This window comes from Cupressus sempervirens, chromosome 2, assembly GCF_028749045.1.
Source record: "Cupressus sempervirens isolate cs-2001-9-10 chromosome 2, ASM2874904v1, whole genome shotgun sequence".
Classification (NCBI taxonomy): domain Eukaryota; kingdom Viridiplantae; phylum Streptophyta; class Pinopsida; order Cupressales; family Cupressaceae; genus Cupressus; species Cupressus sempervirens.
In genome coordinates, this window is record NC_143119.1 from 341,947,649 (window position 1) to 341,961,358 (window position 13,710).

A 13,710-nucleotide genomic window follows, 5' to 3' on the forward strand; every position below is an offset into this window, starting at 1 on the left:
TTGTTCATGTGCCTAAAGAGGAAATATCTTAATGGATCAAAAATTATCAAAATGACATCTTTGTGGAATACAGTGAGAAAAAAATTGATATAACCTTTAAGCTCCTCTAACTCATAAAATGATATTTTCTAGACATGTGATTATTAATGAATTTAGAGCTGACTTTTGAAGGAAGAAAAAAGAAAAATTCAAAGAGAATGCACTTTAAAATTATGAAGGAATATTAACATGTGGATGAACTAAAATATGGTGAGGAATAAAAGAGTTAAAGTTTTATTTTTTTAAAGATTCAATTGTGATAGAAAAAATTGATCACAATGAAGAGCATGAGAAAGAGCTCCTTACTCTGCCATTGAGAAGTTCCAAAAGACATTACCATCCAATTCATAGGGTATGTTCCACTAGATTTTTATTGTAAATTTTATTCCCTAATCACTAGTGATAAACCTAGAATATATAGGTGCCAAAATGCTATGTTTTCAGTTATATAATCAATGTTTTATTGTTTCCAATAAAATTATTTCATCAACATACAAGAAAATAATCAATATTTGATCATTATAAACCTTAATATAAAGATAATGATTCTCTTTTCTTGTCATATAACCAAATTTAATGCAAAACTATCAAACTACAAGTATCAATTTTTGGGTAGATATTTCAGACCATAAAATGAAAATTTTAACATACAAACCATGTTTTTATTTCCTTTCATAATAAAATCATCAAGTTATCCAAAAAATGTTTTCTTTAAGATCCCTATGTAAAAAATAAATTTTAACATCCACACTCAATCTCAAAATATTAAACAACAAAAATAGATAATAGGAAACTAATAAAGGTTAGCTTAACACCAGTAAATAATATTTTGTTATAATTGATCCCCTCTCAAGGAGTAAACCCTTTTCCACTAGTCTAGCCTTCTATTAATCTAGTTTTTAATCCGCACTAAATTAATCAATTACCCACTTGCATCCAATGGTCTTCATTTCTTTAGGGAAGATAATCAAATCATATGTGTCAAAACTATCAAACCTATCATTTCCTCTTGCATGGTATACATCTAGGAATCACTTTTGTTAGAAGAGAGTGTCTCCCTTAGTAATTGAGGTTCATCATTAGTACATAGGAAATAAAATTGTGCAATAAAAATCTAATCGACTATACACTATTAATTGGATTCTCATGGATTGTGAAACTTCTTTTATTAGATTTTTTGGACACATATTTGAGAGCATTAATATGCACTTCATTTTGAGACCTTCTAGGTAATTACATGAACAAATGTCACATTTAAGGCTAACTAGGAGGGCTTAGTCAAGTTCTACTCAAGAAAGTGGGGATAATTGTTGTAGTTTCAAGACTTGATTGTGTAATATTTATATGCATCAATATTTTTTATAACACTCTATGATCCATCAAAAAAATGCAAGAGAGTAGTAGGAGATGTAGGAGATGTAGGAGATCCACACTCTTAGACTCATTTGAGTCAGACTCATTCAAGTCTTTATTGGTACCATTTGGCACCAATGTGTCAAGGGATACTCAGCCAAATACCCTTGGAATTATAATTATTGACCTATACAGTTTAACCCTAATTTTTGTAATGAGGAAATCAAGGAGTGGGAGAGAGAAGGCTAGAGGATCATTCAACAGAGTAGGATAGACTTTGATTGGATAGAATTCCCATAAGAAGATATTTTTTATAGTAAGTCAATGGGTTTAATAATGAATAGTACACAACTCATAATATTATGTGAATGTTCTAAAAATGAGGTTTTAAGTAGAGTGGGCTTAGCCTTAAGAAAAATTCAATGATTAAGTGTACTTGAGATAGAATGCTAAGTATTTCATTTTCATAAAAAAACTATTTCTTATGAACTACTGTTCCTCAAACATAGATCAATTCATTTGACTCACAATATCCACAAGACCAATATTACAAGAATAGATTTTAAATTTGATATAATTTTAATTATCTTTGGCATTCATTATATTAGATCACATATAAGTTATCTAAAACTACCATATCACTCTATTGATGTTGTTTGAATAGAGTTGTGATGGGTTAGTGCTATTGAATTCCACAGCAAGCAACATAGCTGAGAGAGATTTCATTCCAAATCTAAGCCTCCACATATTTTAAGTAATTGAGGAAGTGAAAGAAAAAATAACACCCCAATATAAGAATGTTCATAAAATACCCTAAAATTCTTTGAATGTGTTTTCTAGATGGTCTATTAGGTAGATGCAATATTCTAATAGGTTCGAGCTTCCATCCCTACTACTGAAAAATGTAGGTCAAATTTTGAACTAATTATTCAAATGCTGGAATCTCATTTTTTGGTTTTCTTGAAGCTCCCAATAACAAATGGTCCTTCCCTAATTCTCCATGTTATCCTTTGACTTAGCTCTATCCTTTGACTAATGCTAGTGTGACTTTTATTCAAAACCTTAAAGCACATTCAGAAAATCAAAACACAATTGAAGGTTATAATATTCCATAAAATTTTTAATTAAATTGCAAACAATAAATTGGTCTATTTCTATTATTCTCTAAATTTCTTTAATAGTAATTATATGTATATTTTTTTTTGTCTTGTATAAATACTAAAGTAATGTTTGAAGTTATATATAGAGTGGTGGTCCATTTTGGCATGTGAGAATAGGACATAGGGATGGAGTTGTATCTCAACAAAGTGAGGCCTTGAGTAACATTCCCTTACCATTTATGAACTTCCCACAACTTTGTGCATCTTTTCCAAGTAAGGGACTAAGTGTCAAAGACTTTGTTGTTCTCTATGGTATGCAACAAATCAAAAGAATATTCATATTGAACTATTGTTTGATCCTAAAATAAAATTGTCATATTATTATTATTTCTAATGGTATCAAGTGGCACGCAATTAGAATTAGTCATTGTAATCTATTTGGCAATAGACTTTACAACTTTACAGGGAAATGAGACATGGACCTTTAACTTGACCCAATATATGCCCAAGTTTTTAAAAACCAAATGCACTAGTATGATAGACACTACAACTATTGTTGAAATGGATCCCAATAGCTCCCTCACCTTTGACAATCATTATTTTTCTAATCTTGAAGGAAATAAGGGCCTCTTCCAATCCGATGCTTCCCTACTCACAAATTTTATTGCCCAAAAGAATTTTGACAAATAGATGAAAGATAATAGCTTCTTTAAAAACTTCAAGAATTCTATGTGACAAACGTCATATATTGAAGTGCTTACTACAATAATTGGATAGATTAGAAGTCAATGTGCATTGATCAACTAAGATCATATGAAGTATAAAAAATTCTACATTATTATTTTTTGGGGGGTGTGATGATTTCATTAGAGGCAAAGAAAATAGGCATCAACCAATAAAAGTAAGAAAAATTAGACTTGGATTAATGATATAATGCAGAGATAGGTGGGTTGATAGTTACAAAGGTGACTAGATATGGAATTTATTTTAAATAAAATATAATGAATATTTTCATTATTTAAGTATTTTATTTCACAAGTAAATAATATTTTCACATAAGCTAGTCTAAAGAGATCAAATTATTAGAATGTTTAGAATAACTGAGAAGGGGGTGAATCAATTATCCAAGATCTAGGTGTACCAATTAAACAAAAAAAAAAATCAACTACTTCGTATCTTAACATATGTTAGCTTAGTGTCTATTGTATACTTTCAACAACATAAACTAGTAGTTCACTATACTAAATATAACAGACTTGCAGAATGTAAAATATTAACAATACGTCATTACAAATAGCATCCACCCCAGTTTGACACTAGGATTTAATGTGGAAACCCAACTTGGGAAAAACCACCAATAACATGTCACCAATATTTCACTCTTCTAAAGGGAGCTCTATCAAGAGTCAAACTTGTTAAAGGTTACAAAACAAACTATTAAATATGATCTTGTTAAAGGATTTAATCACCCTATTAGCAGTGGCCTTGTTAGAGTACTTTAAAAAATTCCATTAGAATGACACCTTGATTAAAGTATTTACATATGACTAATAGGTCAATCTTGATTAAAGGATTTCAATACTGATACAATGGTTAGGAAGTAAGAACAAGTTTTGATATGATAGATACTACTCACTTTGTGAACACAAATCACAATTTGGATCACATATTGATCTACTAACTAGCCTTCATTGTCATTTATGAATTTGATTTTCTTAGAAACCCTTCAAGCAATCACTCTTCTCTTCTTCACAACTCTTCTTCAGCCTTCTTCTTAATTTTTCCAATCAATATCATCAACAACTACTCCATTCTTATTAGGTTATCCCTTGCACCTCCTTAAATAGGTAATTCTAATCTTTTGTCATTTAAACATCACTATAGATCTTAGGGTTTTGATCAAATTCAACATTTACAATGAATCTATCCACCTTGTCTATTCTCTCCTTGTCTAGAAACCTATCTTTCAAATTAGTCCATTGATCACTTACATAACCCTTTACTTGCATTAAATGGTCCATGTCATCCATCCTTATCTTCAACACACTTTACATATTCCAAGGAATAAACTCTATCAGTTGGAAATCACAATTTTCTCATTAATTATTAATTTTTATCCCTCGACCAACATTTTTTTCTAACACCTATTGATCTATGGGTTACTCAATCATTTCTAACTTCTTTATTAGACACATTTATTGATGATTGGTCAATAGTGATGCTCGGTCAACACTACTTTTTTTTGGTTTATACTGGCACTCGGTTGACACTAGCATCACTCCACATATACTTCAAGTTTCTTTGTCTCCTACTCTTTTTCTTGGTCAAGCCTATGCATTTGGTTAATATTTGATCACTTCTATAAGTATTTATTATAACTATCTTCTTTAGTTGTCGCATGATTTAAATAATCACTTTATCTTGTCAAAGTCTAACTAATTAGGTGCCCATTACAATTTCCTTTCCATAACTCAACCTTTCCTCTAAGTGTTATTGTTATGAGAAACTTCTCAAATCCTTTTCATCAATCATATAGATATGAAACTCAAATCAAATAGCAATATGTCTTACCAATAAGGTTTGACATCAATGAAAACATAATAATTGTTCCAATTGTAGTTTCCAACAATCTCCCTCATTGTCATTGATAGCAACACCTTTAGTTACCATGCAATCCAAAACATGTAAGTGCATTGAGAAAAATCCCTTTGTGTTGTTAGATCTGCATTAATATCCTTAGTTTCATTCTGATTCAATCTTTGTATCCAACACTCTCTTTCTTTTCAATTTCATTATGATTCTCAACCATGCAACTTTAATATGCCACATATATGCTCCCTCTATCATATTAGATCATGAAATCAATCAAATTATTCTATATAACTACCAATACCTTACATAAATTCTCTATCTTTGTAATATCTCTTACTGAATACTATTTCTCCATCTTCATATGGTGACTAGCATACACTCTCCCTCTTTCTTATTATTACTTTATGATAACTTGCATTCTCTCCCTCTTTGACAACAATGCCAAAGACACTTCATTTGTCTCTTACATGTTGATCATGTAGATATCTTCATGTCAATATTGAGTTCATAATCTATCATCTGTGTATGACTAATATTAAAAAAAATTCTTCTTCCTTCACTAGTTTAGGCAGCACCTAAAGTAGGACTATCTACATCAACTTGTAAGATATTATGATCAACACATTTGATGCAAAGCTCCATCTCAACTTAAGTAGCCTTGTCTAGGGGAGTCACCCCTAATTTACCTCTTATATATTCATGAGCATCCTTAGGTAAATATTTAGTGAAAATATTAGCTATTTTCTCTTTAGTGTTCACATACTTCAATCTCACTTCTTTATCTTGAACTGGCTCTCTCAAGTAATGATACTTGATAACAATATGTTTAGTCTCTGTGTGCATCATAAGATAATTTGATATATTCATAGCACTAGTATAATCAAAATAGATAATAGTTAGATCAGTGATCTCCTCCTTTATCCCTTTCAACAATTACTTGATCCATATGATGTTTGAATAATTCACTGTTGCTGCCACATATTCAACTTTAGTTGTTGGTTGGAAAATGCAGCTCTACTTCTTGCTTGTCCATGAAACTAGTATTTTTTCTATAATGAAATTGATCTAATTTCTAGGATCTAGGATTATTACAGATAACGTTAACCAATTACATAAAGTTAATTTTAAATCTTTAATCAAGAAAAATTAACGTAATTGAAAATAAGGAAACACAAGATGAGATGATAGAAAGAGAGATAGAACACAACATATTTGATTTCGAAGTTCATCTAGGAAGGACTACATCTCTGGGTCCAGCTCCAATAGGGGGACCGATCCGATTAACTCCAATAAATCAATACAAATGATTGGTGACAATTCCCTTCAAGCACACGTAGCAAAATTCCTCTATGTGCAAGAAAAATCACTAAGTCTCCAAATACATAAAATCTCTCTCACCATTTGCATAATTTCTCCCTTAACATTCATGCCTTCAAAAGGCCCCTAAACCCTCTTTTTATAAAAAATATTTTCCTAATAATAGGGAAAAACAAGATTTTAGACTCTTACAACAGTCCCCACTCGGAATGGGACTCATTTCCATTTTATAATTTGTCCTTATTTTAATAATTTCCCTTATTTAGGCAAGGGGAAATTGGGCTTGGATAAAGTTCAAATAGAATCTATGCTAAAAACATCACATGCCACTCACGTGGTGTCGTGGCAAGGAAAGGTTTTGCAAACGCATAAGAAAAGGGGTGGTCAGTGGTTCCAACCACTGCACCACCCTTTACACCAAACTAGGGTCAGTGAAAGTTTATCAGTAACGTGGCACAGTATGTGTTTGAAGATAGTCAGTGGCGTAACAGCCACCGGCTCTATTTTGACACCTGGTGGTCACAGGGTTGACCCCCATTGCTCAATGTTGGAATTAAAATGTCACCCCGTAGACATACTTCCAACAAGCCCAAAGGTGCCACGTGGCTTCCTGCCACACGCGTGGAAACTAATTTTTTTAGTTAATTTATGCCACGTTGGTGACATGTGTCACCTCTATAATCTGCCACATCATCATCATAATCTTTTTGGTCAACCACCTTTAACTGCACATAACTTTTGCATACAGAGTCCAATTTTGATGAAACAAACATTTCCGAAAAGCTCTCGACGAGACCCTCATTTTGGCACCAACTTTGACCAATTTTGGAGAGTTTGAAATTTCACCTTATTGATGACCTCTGCCCAAGGTTTTACCCAACTTTGACTGGCCATATCTCGAGCGTATGAACTCCATTTTTGCCCATTCAAATTGCGTTGGGTGCAAAATTTTGAAGGCTTTCAAATGATGTTGATTGTTGGAGTTTTGCAGATACTTCAATTTTTGGTGAAAATATCCCCTAGATCAAGCCTCCCCATTAAGAAGCTTTTGGACCACCAAAATTTTGGATTACTTGGAAAGTACGTGAGGGTATTTCTCCCTCACTTTACCAATCTCCATCCATCTTGCCTTGCTTGGATGCATCCCTTTCAATCCCACTCGAAGGTATTCAACTGGTCCTCTTCGTGAAGTTCTGACATTCTTGTCAAGGATGACATCTTCTGGCAATTCTGTCATATACTCTAGTGAAAGATCATCAACTAATGGAACCTGAACATTGATGTCTTCATCCAAGACCATTGGAAGCTCATACAACTTTAGATTCTCAACATTAACAACTGAGTAAATTTTCATGTATAGGGGAAGATTACGGTGGAAGGCATTAGTACCAATCTTTTCTAAGATTTCAAAAGGACCATACCTGACAGGCTTGAGCTTCCTTCCTTCACCTTGCATTCTTTCCTTACTGATATGTAACCAAACTCTATCACCAACTTGGAACTGATGATCAATGCAATGCTTATCATGGCGAGCCTTGTATTTTTCTTGGCTCTGCTCCAACTGTGCTTCTACTACCTGATGGATTGCTTGGACCTTCTGGATGAACTTCAAAGCCCTTTTTGCATCATGGCATCCATCGATGATGTTGTCCTTTCCAAAAGAAAAATCCATTGGTGTTTTTGGCAAATATCCGAAGCAAGTCTCAAAAGGAGACCTCTTTGTAGAAGAGTGTGTTGCATGGTTGTAAGTGTGTTGCACATAGTGAAGACTTTCATCCCACAACTTAGGATGCTTGCTACAATAACCTCTAAGTAGATGAACTACTATCCTATTGACTACCTATGTCTATCCATCTATCTATGGATGGAAGGTTCTACTCTTCTTCAGCTTGGTATCCATGAGTCCCCATAAAGATGACCAAAATTCCCCTAAGAATCGAGAATCTCAATCCGATACAATGGAAGTGGGTAACCCAAAATAAACCCATACATTTTGAAAGTACAAATGAGCAGTCAGTTCAGCAGTGACTTGCTTTTTACAAGGCATTAAAATACACATTTTGCTGAACCAATCAACTACTACATACAAATAAGCATGACCCTTCTTAGACATAGGTAAACCCCCCACAAAGTCCATAGACACACTTTCCCATGGATGGGATGGTACAATTAATGGTGTGTACAAACCCAATTTCCTATTACTTGGCTTATTGGTTGCACACATTACACATCCTTTTATATACTTGGTGGTAGTTTCCTGCATACGAGGCCAGTAACAATATTTCTGCAATTGAGCTAATGTCTTACTTACCCCGAAATGCCCTACAATCAAAGAGGTGTGTGCTTCATGGATTACATGTGCCTGTTCATCTTTAGGAATGCATACTTTTCCCAAGTGGTACAACAAATTTTCTTGCACATAGTAATCTTTCTCTTCCACATGTTTACCCTGGATTAAAGCTGCATAGATATCCTTAAAGTCCTCATCATTAGCATATTGTTCCTAAAAACTTTCATGAACAATAGAACTATTCTGAAGGATTATCAAAGCATTCTTAACAGGAGGCCTAGAGAGCATATCTGCTACTTTTTTATGGGAACCCTTTTTATACTTAATTACCAAATGAAACTATTGTAGAAAACCCATCCACCTAAAGTGCCTACTTTGTTGTAACTTAGATTGTGAGTGCAAATATTGTAGTAGCTGGTGATCAGTGTGGATTACAGTTTCCTTTCCCATTAAGTAGTGCTTCCATTTTTTAACACTCTGAACTAAAGCATAAAGTTCCTTATCATAAGTAGGATAGTTACTTACTGCTCCTGAAAAAGTCTCAGAGTGGTAGCAAACTAGTTTACCTCCTTGCATGAGTACAGCTCCCATGGCAAACCCACTTGCATCCATCTCTATCTCAAATGGTTGATGTAAATCTGGTAAAGCCAGAACTGGTTTAGTGCTCAACTTTTCCTTCAAAGTGTCAAAAGCCTTTTGTTGTGGACCTCCCCACTGAAAAGTTGCCTTGGTACTAGTCAATGCATGCAACGGTGATGCAATATAAGAGAAGTTTGCAATGAACTTTCTTTAGTACTGAATTGCACCTAAAAGCTCCTAACTTCTGTAACTATACTTGGCTTAGGCCATTTTACAATACATTTGACCTTCGCAGGGTCTACTTTCAATTGACCATTTCCTACGACATAGCCTAAGTACACTAAGCATGTCTTTGCAAATTCACATTTTGACATCTTTACATATAGTTTTTCTTTTCTCAATACATCAAGTACTTTTTTTACATGAATTACATGATCATGCCAAGACTTACTAAATACAAGAATATCATCTAGATAGACAATGAAAAAAGCATCAATGAAAGGACGAAAGACATCATTCATGACTCTCATGAATGTAGCTGGTGCATTACAAAGCCCAAATGGCATAACCAACCACTCATAAAGTCCTTGTTTTGTCTTAAAAGCAATTTTCCAAATATCATTTTATGCTATTCTTATCTGATGATATCCGCTATGTAAGTCTAGCTTAGTGAAATAAATTGCATGTTTCAATTGATCAAGTAACTCATCAATTCTAGGAAGAGGATACCTGTTCTTTACTGTTATCTTGTTCAAATCCCTGTAGTCAATGCACATTCTCCAAGTCCCATCTTTCTTTGGAACCAACACAATAGGAAAACCACAAGGAGAAGTACTAGGACAGATAACTCCTTTCTCCATGAGCTCTTGAACTTGCTTCTTGATTTCCTCATTCTGTAAGACTGATAAGCGGTACATGCTGATATTAGGAAGTGGCGCTTCTGGCTGCAACTGAATTTCATGTTGTATCTCTCTTTTGGGAGGCAATCCCTTCGGTTCATGAAACAAGTCATCATAGGCAGAAACAACTTTGACCATTTCATCTTCATGTTTTGGATCACATGCCTTAAATGCCTCAGATGTTTCATCTTCTTTGACTTTTACAATCATCAGCACAAAATTCTTACTAGAGTTGACTAAGCTTTTCATCTGACCAGTATTAACTAGTGCCAGATTAGTCTTAACCTTATGTGCCTGTACAATGTATTCAATTTTATCTTTAAATAGATGATACTTATTTTCCCCCCTATAGAAGATAGCTTGTCGATCATACAAATAAGGACTCCCAAGTACAAGACCACAAATATCTAGAGGGACTACATTAGCTTCTACCTCATCTACAAAGTTTGCAGTGATAGAAAATCTTAACTTACATTGCTTGGTTACCTATAATTGTGCATCATTGCAAACCCATCCAAGAGGATATGGCTTTGGATGAGGTGTTGTAGTCAGATTGAGCTTCTTAAAAATTTCCTCAGATATCAAGTTAACTTGAGAACCCGTATCAAATAATGTATAAACCTTATTTTGCTTGATGAAAACTTGAATGTGAAATAATTCATTCCTTTTCTTGTCATTCTTAGGAGAAAAATCTTCACTTGCACTTGCACTTATGCTAGAAGAACTGGTAGCTGATGAAAGAGAAATACCTTTTCCTTTACCTTGGATCCTGGTAGCAACGATCTTTGTTTCATCACCGGAGTCAGATCCAAGATCATGTTGAGCTACAACAATAGTCTTTTGTTTGCCTTTATTTCCACCAAATCACTTTGGCCTCTTTTCAGGATGCAGCTTCCAGCACTTAGAATCATCATGCCCTTCTTTCTTGCAATGTGAGCATGTGGGTTTCTCACCCTCTTTCTTTACTGTAGCTGTCTTTTTATCCTTCCCTTTTCCTTTGGACTTTTCCTCAGACTTAGATGACTTTTTGTCAGACTTATCAATGAAGGTACCCTTACCTCTTGACTCTAAATGTGTTGCCTGGACACATACTTCATCCAAATTACAAGGATTTAGGATGAGAATAGAGTGCCTTAGGTAAGAATGAAGACCACCTATATACTTGAATAAAGTTTCCTGGGTATACAATGGGACATTTAACGAAATAGCCCTTTTATGAAACTCATGGGTGTACTCTTGGACAGTTTGACCTTTCCCTTGCCTAAAATGTTTCCAGCTCATCATTAATTGCTGCATATGACCTAGGGGGTAGAATTGCTTCTTTAAAGCACTAACAAATTCTGACCAAGACATATTTAACTTACCATGTTTTGAAGTTTCATGTTGGGTCCTACTCTCCCACCAAGTTAGAGCTACACTGCCTAACCGAAGAGTGGCTAACTGAATTCTATCAACATCATCTACAAGGTTTTGAACTCTACAATAGACTTCTACTTGCTGAATCCAGTCATCTAACTTCTCAGCATTTAACTCCCCGCAATATTTTGGCAAGTCAAATTTTACATCCAACTTAATTTGAGGCTTATGTCCTCCTTTAAAAATATTAGAAGACTCGAAATGTGTAGAAGAAGGAGAAGAAGGGGAAGAAGGAGAAGAGGGAGATGAGGGAGGAGATGGAGGCTCATGATCAAGATCATGATTAGCACCTTTCTTTTTCCCTTTTTCATCACGAGTTGCACGCCTTTGCATCTTCTCTTCTCTTTCTTGTAACAAAACTTCTACCATTGTTTGCAAACTCTGGAGAGTCTTCTGGACATTTTGATCTTCTGAACCTTGTCCACCACCTTTATCTTCCATCTGAAACAGTGGATTAGCTCTTCGTTTTCCAATCTCAGGATTATATTCTTCAAGATCACCTTCGCCTTGATTCAACCTGGATCTTGTTAACATTCAAATCTGCAATACTAGTCCAACAAAGCTCTGATACCAAATTTGATTTGATTTCTAGGATCTAGGATTATTACAGATAATGTTAACCAATTACATAAAGTTAATTTTAAAGCTTTAATAAAGCAAAATTAATGTAATTGCAAATAAGAAAACACAAGATGAGATGATAGAAAGAGAGATAGAGACACAACACATTTGATTTTGGAGTTCGTCCGAGAAGGACCACGTCTCCGGGTCCAACTCCAATAGGGGGACCGATCCAATTAACTCCAATAAATCAATACAAATGATTGGTGACAATTCCCTTCAAGCACACGCAGCAAAATTCCTCTATGTGCAGGAAAAATCACTAAGTCTCCAAATACATAAAATCTCTTTCACCATTTGCATAATTTCTCCCTTAACATTCATGCCTTCAAAAGGCCCCTAAACCCTCTTTTTATACAAAATATTTGCCTAATAATAGGGCAAAACAAGATTTTAGACTCTTACAACAGTCCCCACTCATAATGGGACTCATTTCCATTTTATAATTTGTCCTTATTTTAATAATTTCCCTTATTTTGGCAAGGGGAAATCAGGCTTGGATAAAGTTCAAATAGAATCTATGCTAAAAACATCACATGCCACTCACGTGGTGTCGTGGCAAGGAAAGGTTTTGCAAACGCATAAGAAAAGGGGTGGTCGGTGGTTCCAACCACCGCACTATCCTTTACACCAGACTAGGGTCAGTGAAAGTTTATCAATAATGTGGCGCAGTATATTTTTGAAGACAGTCGGTGGCGTAATGGCCACTGGCTCTGTTTTGACACCCGGTGGTCACGGGGTCGAGCCCCATTGCTCAATGTTGGAATTAAAAGGCTGCCACGTAGACATACTTCCAACAAGCCCGAAGGTGCCACGTGGCTTCCTGCCACACACGTGGCACCTAATTTTTTTAGTTAATTTATGCCACTTTGGTGACACATGTCACCTCTATAATCTACCACATCATCATCATAATCTTTTTGGTCAACCACCTTTGACTGCACATAACTTTTGCATACGGAGTCCAATTTCAACGAAACGAACATTTCTGAAAAGCTCTTGATGAGACCCTCATTTTGGTGCCAACTTTGACCAATTTTGGAGAGTTTGAAATTTCACCTTTTTGATGACCTCTACCCAAGGTTTGACCTAACTTTGACTAGCCATATCTCGAGCATATGAACTCTATTTTTGCCCATTCGAATTATGTTGGGTGCAGAATTTTGAAGACTTTAAAATGATGTTGATTGTTGGAGTTTTGGAGATACTTCAATTTTTGGTGAAAATATCCCTCGGATCAGAAATCTCCAGCACTTGTACTCATTCTATCATAGACATAGCCTACCCAATCAACATCTATGTACACTTTTACTTCAAACTTGTCATTATTCTTGTAATACCATCCATAGTCTTATGTTCCTTTCAAATATCTTAGTAGCTCTTTTCCTACCATCATATGATTCTCCTGAGGACTTGCAAAAAATATTACAATTATCACAACTACTAGTGCAATATAAAGTCTGATATGAAAAATATATTGTAGTTTTTAGATCATTGATCTACA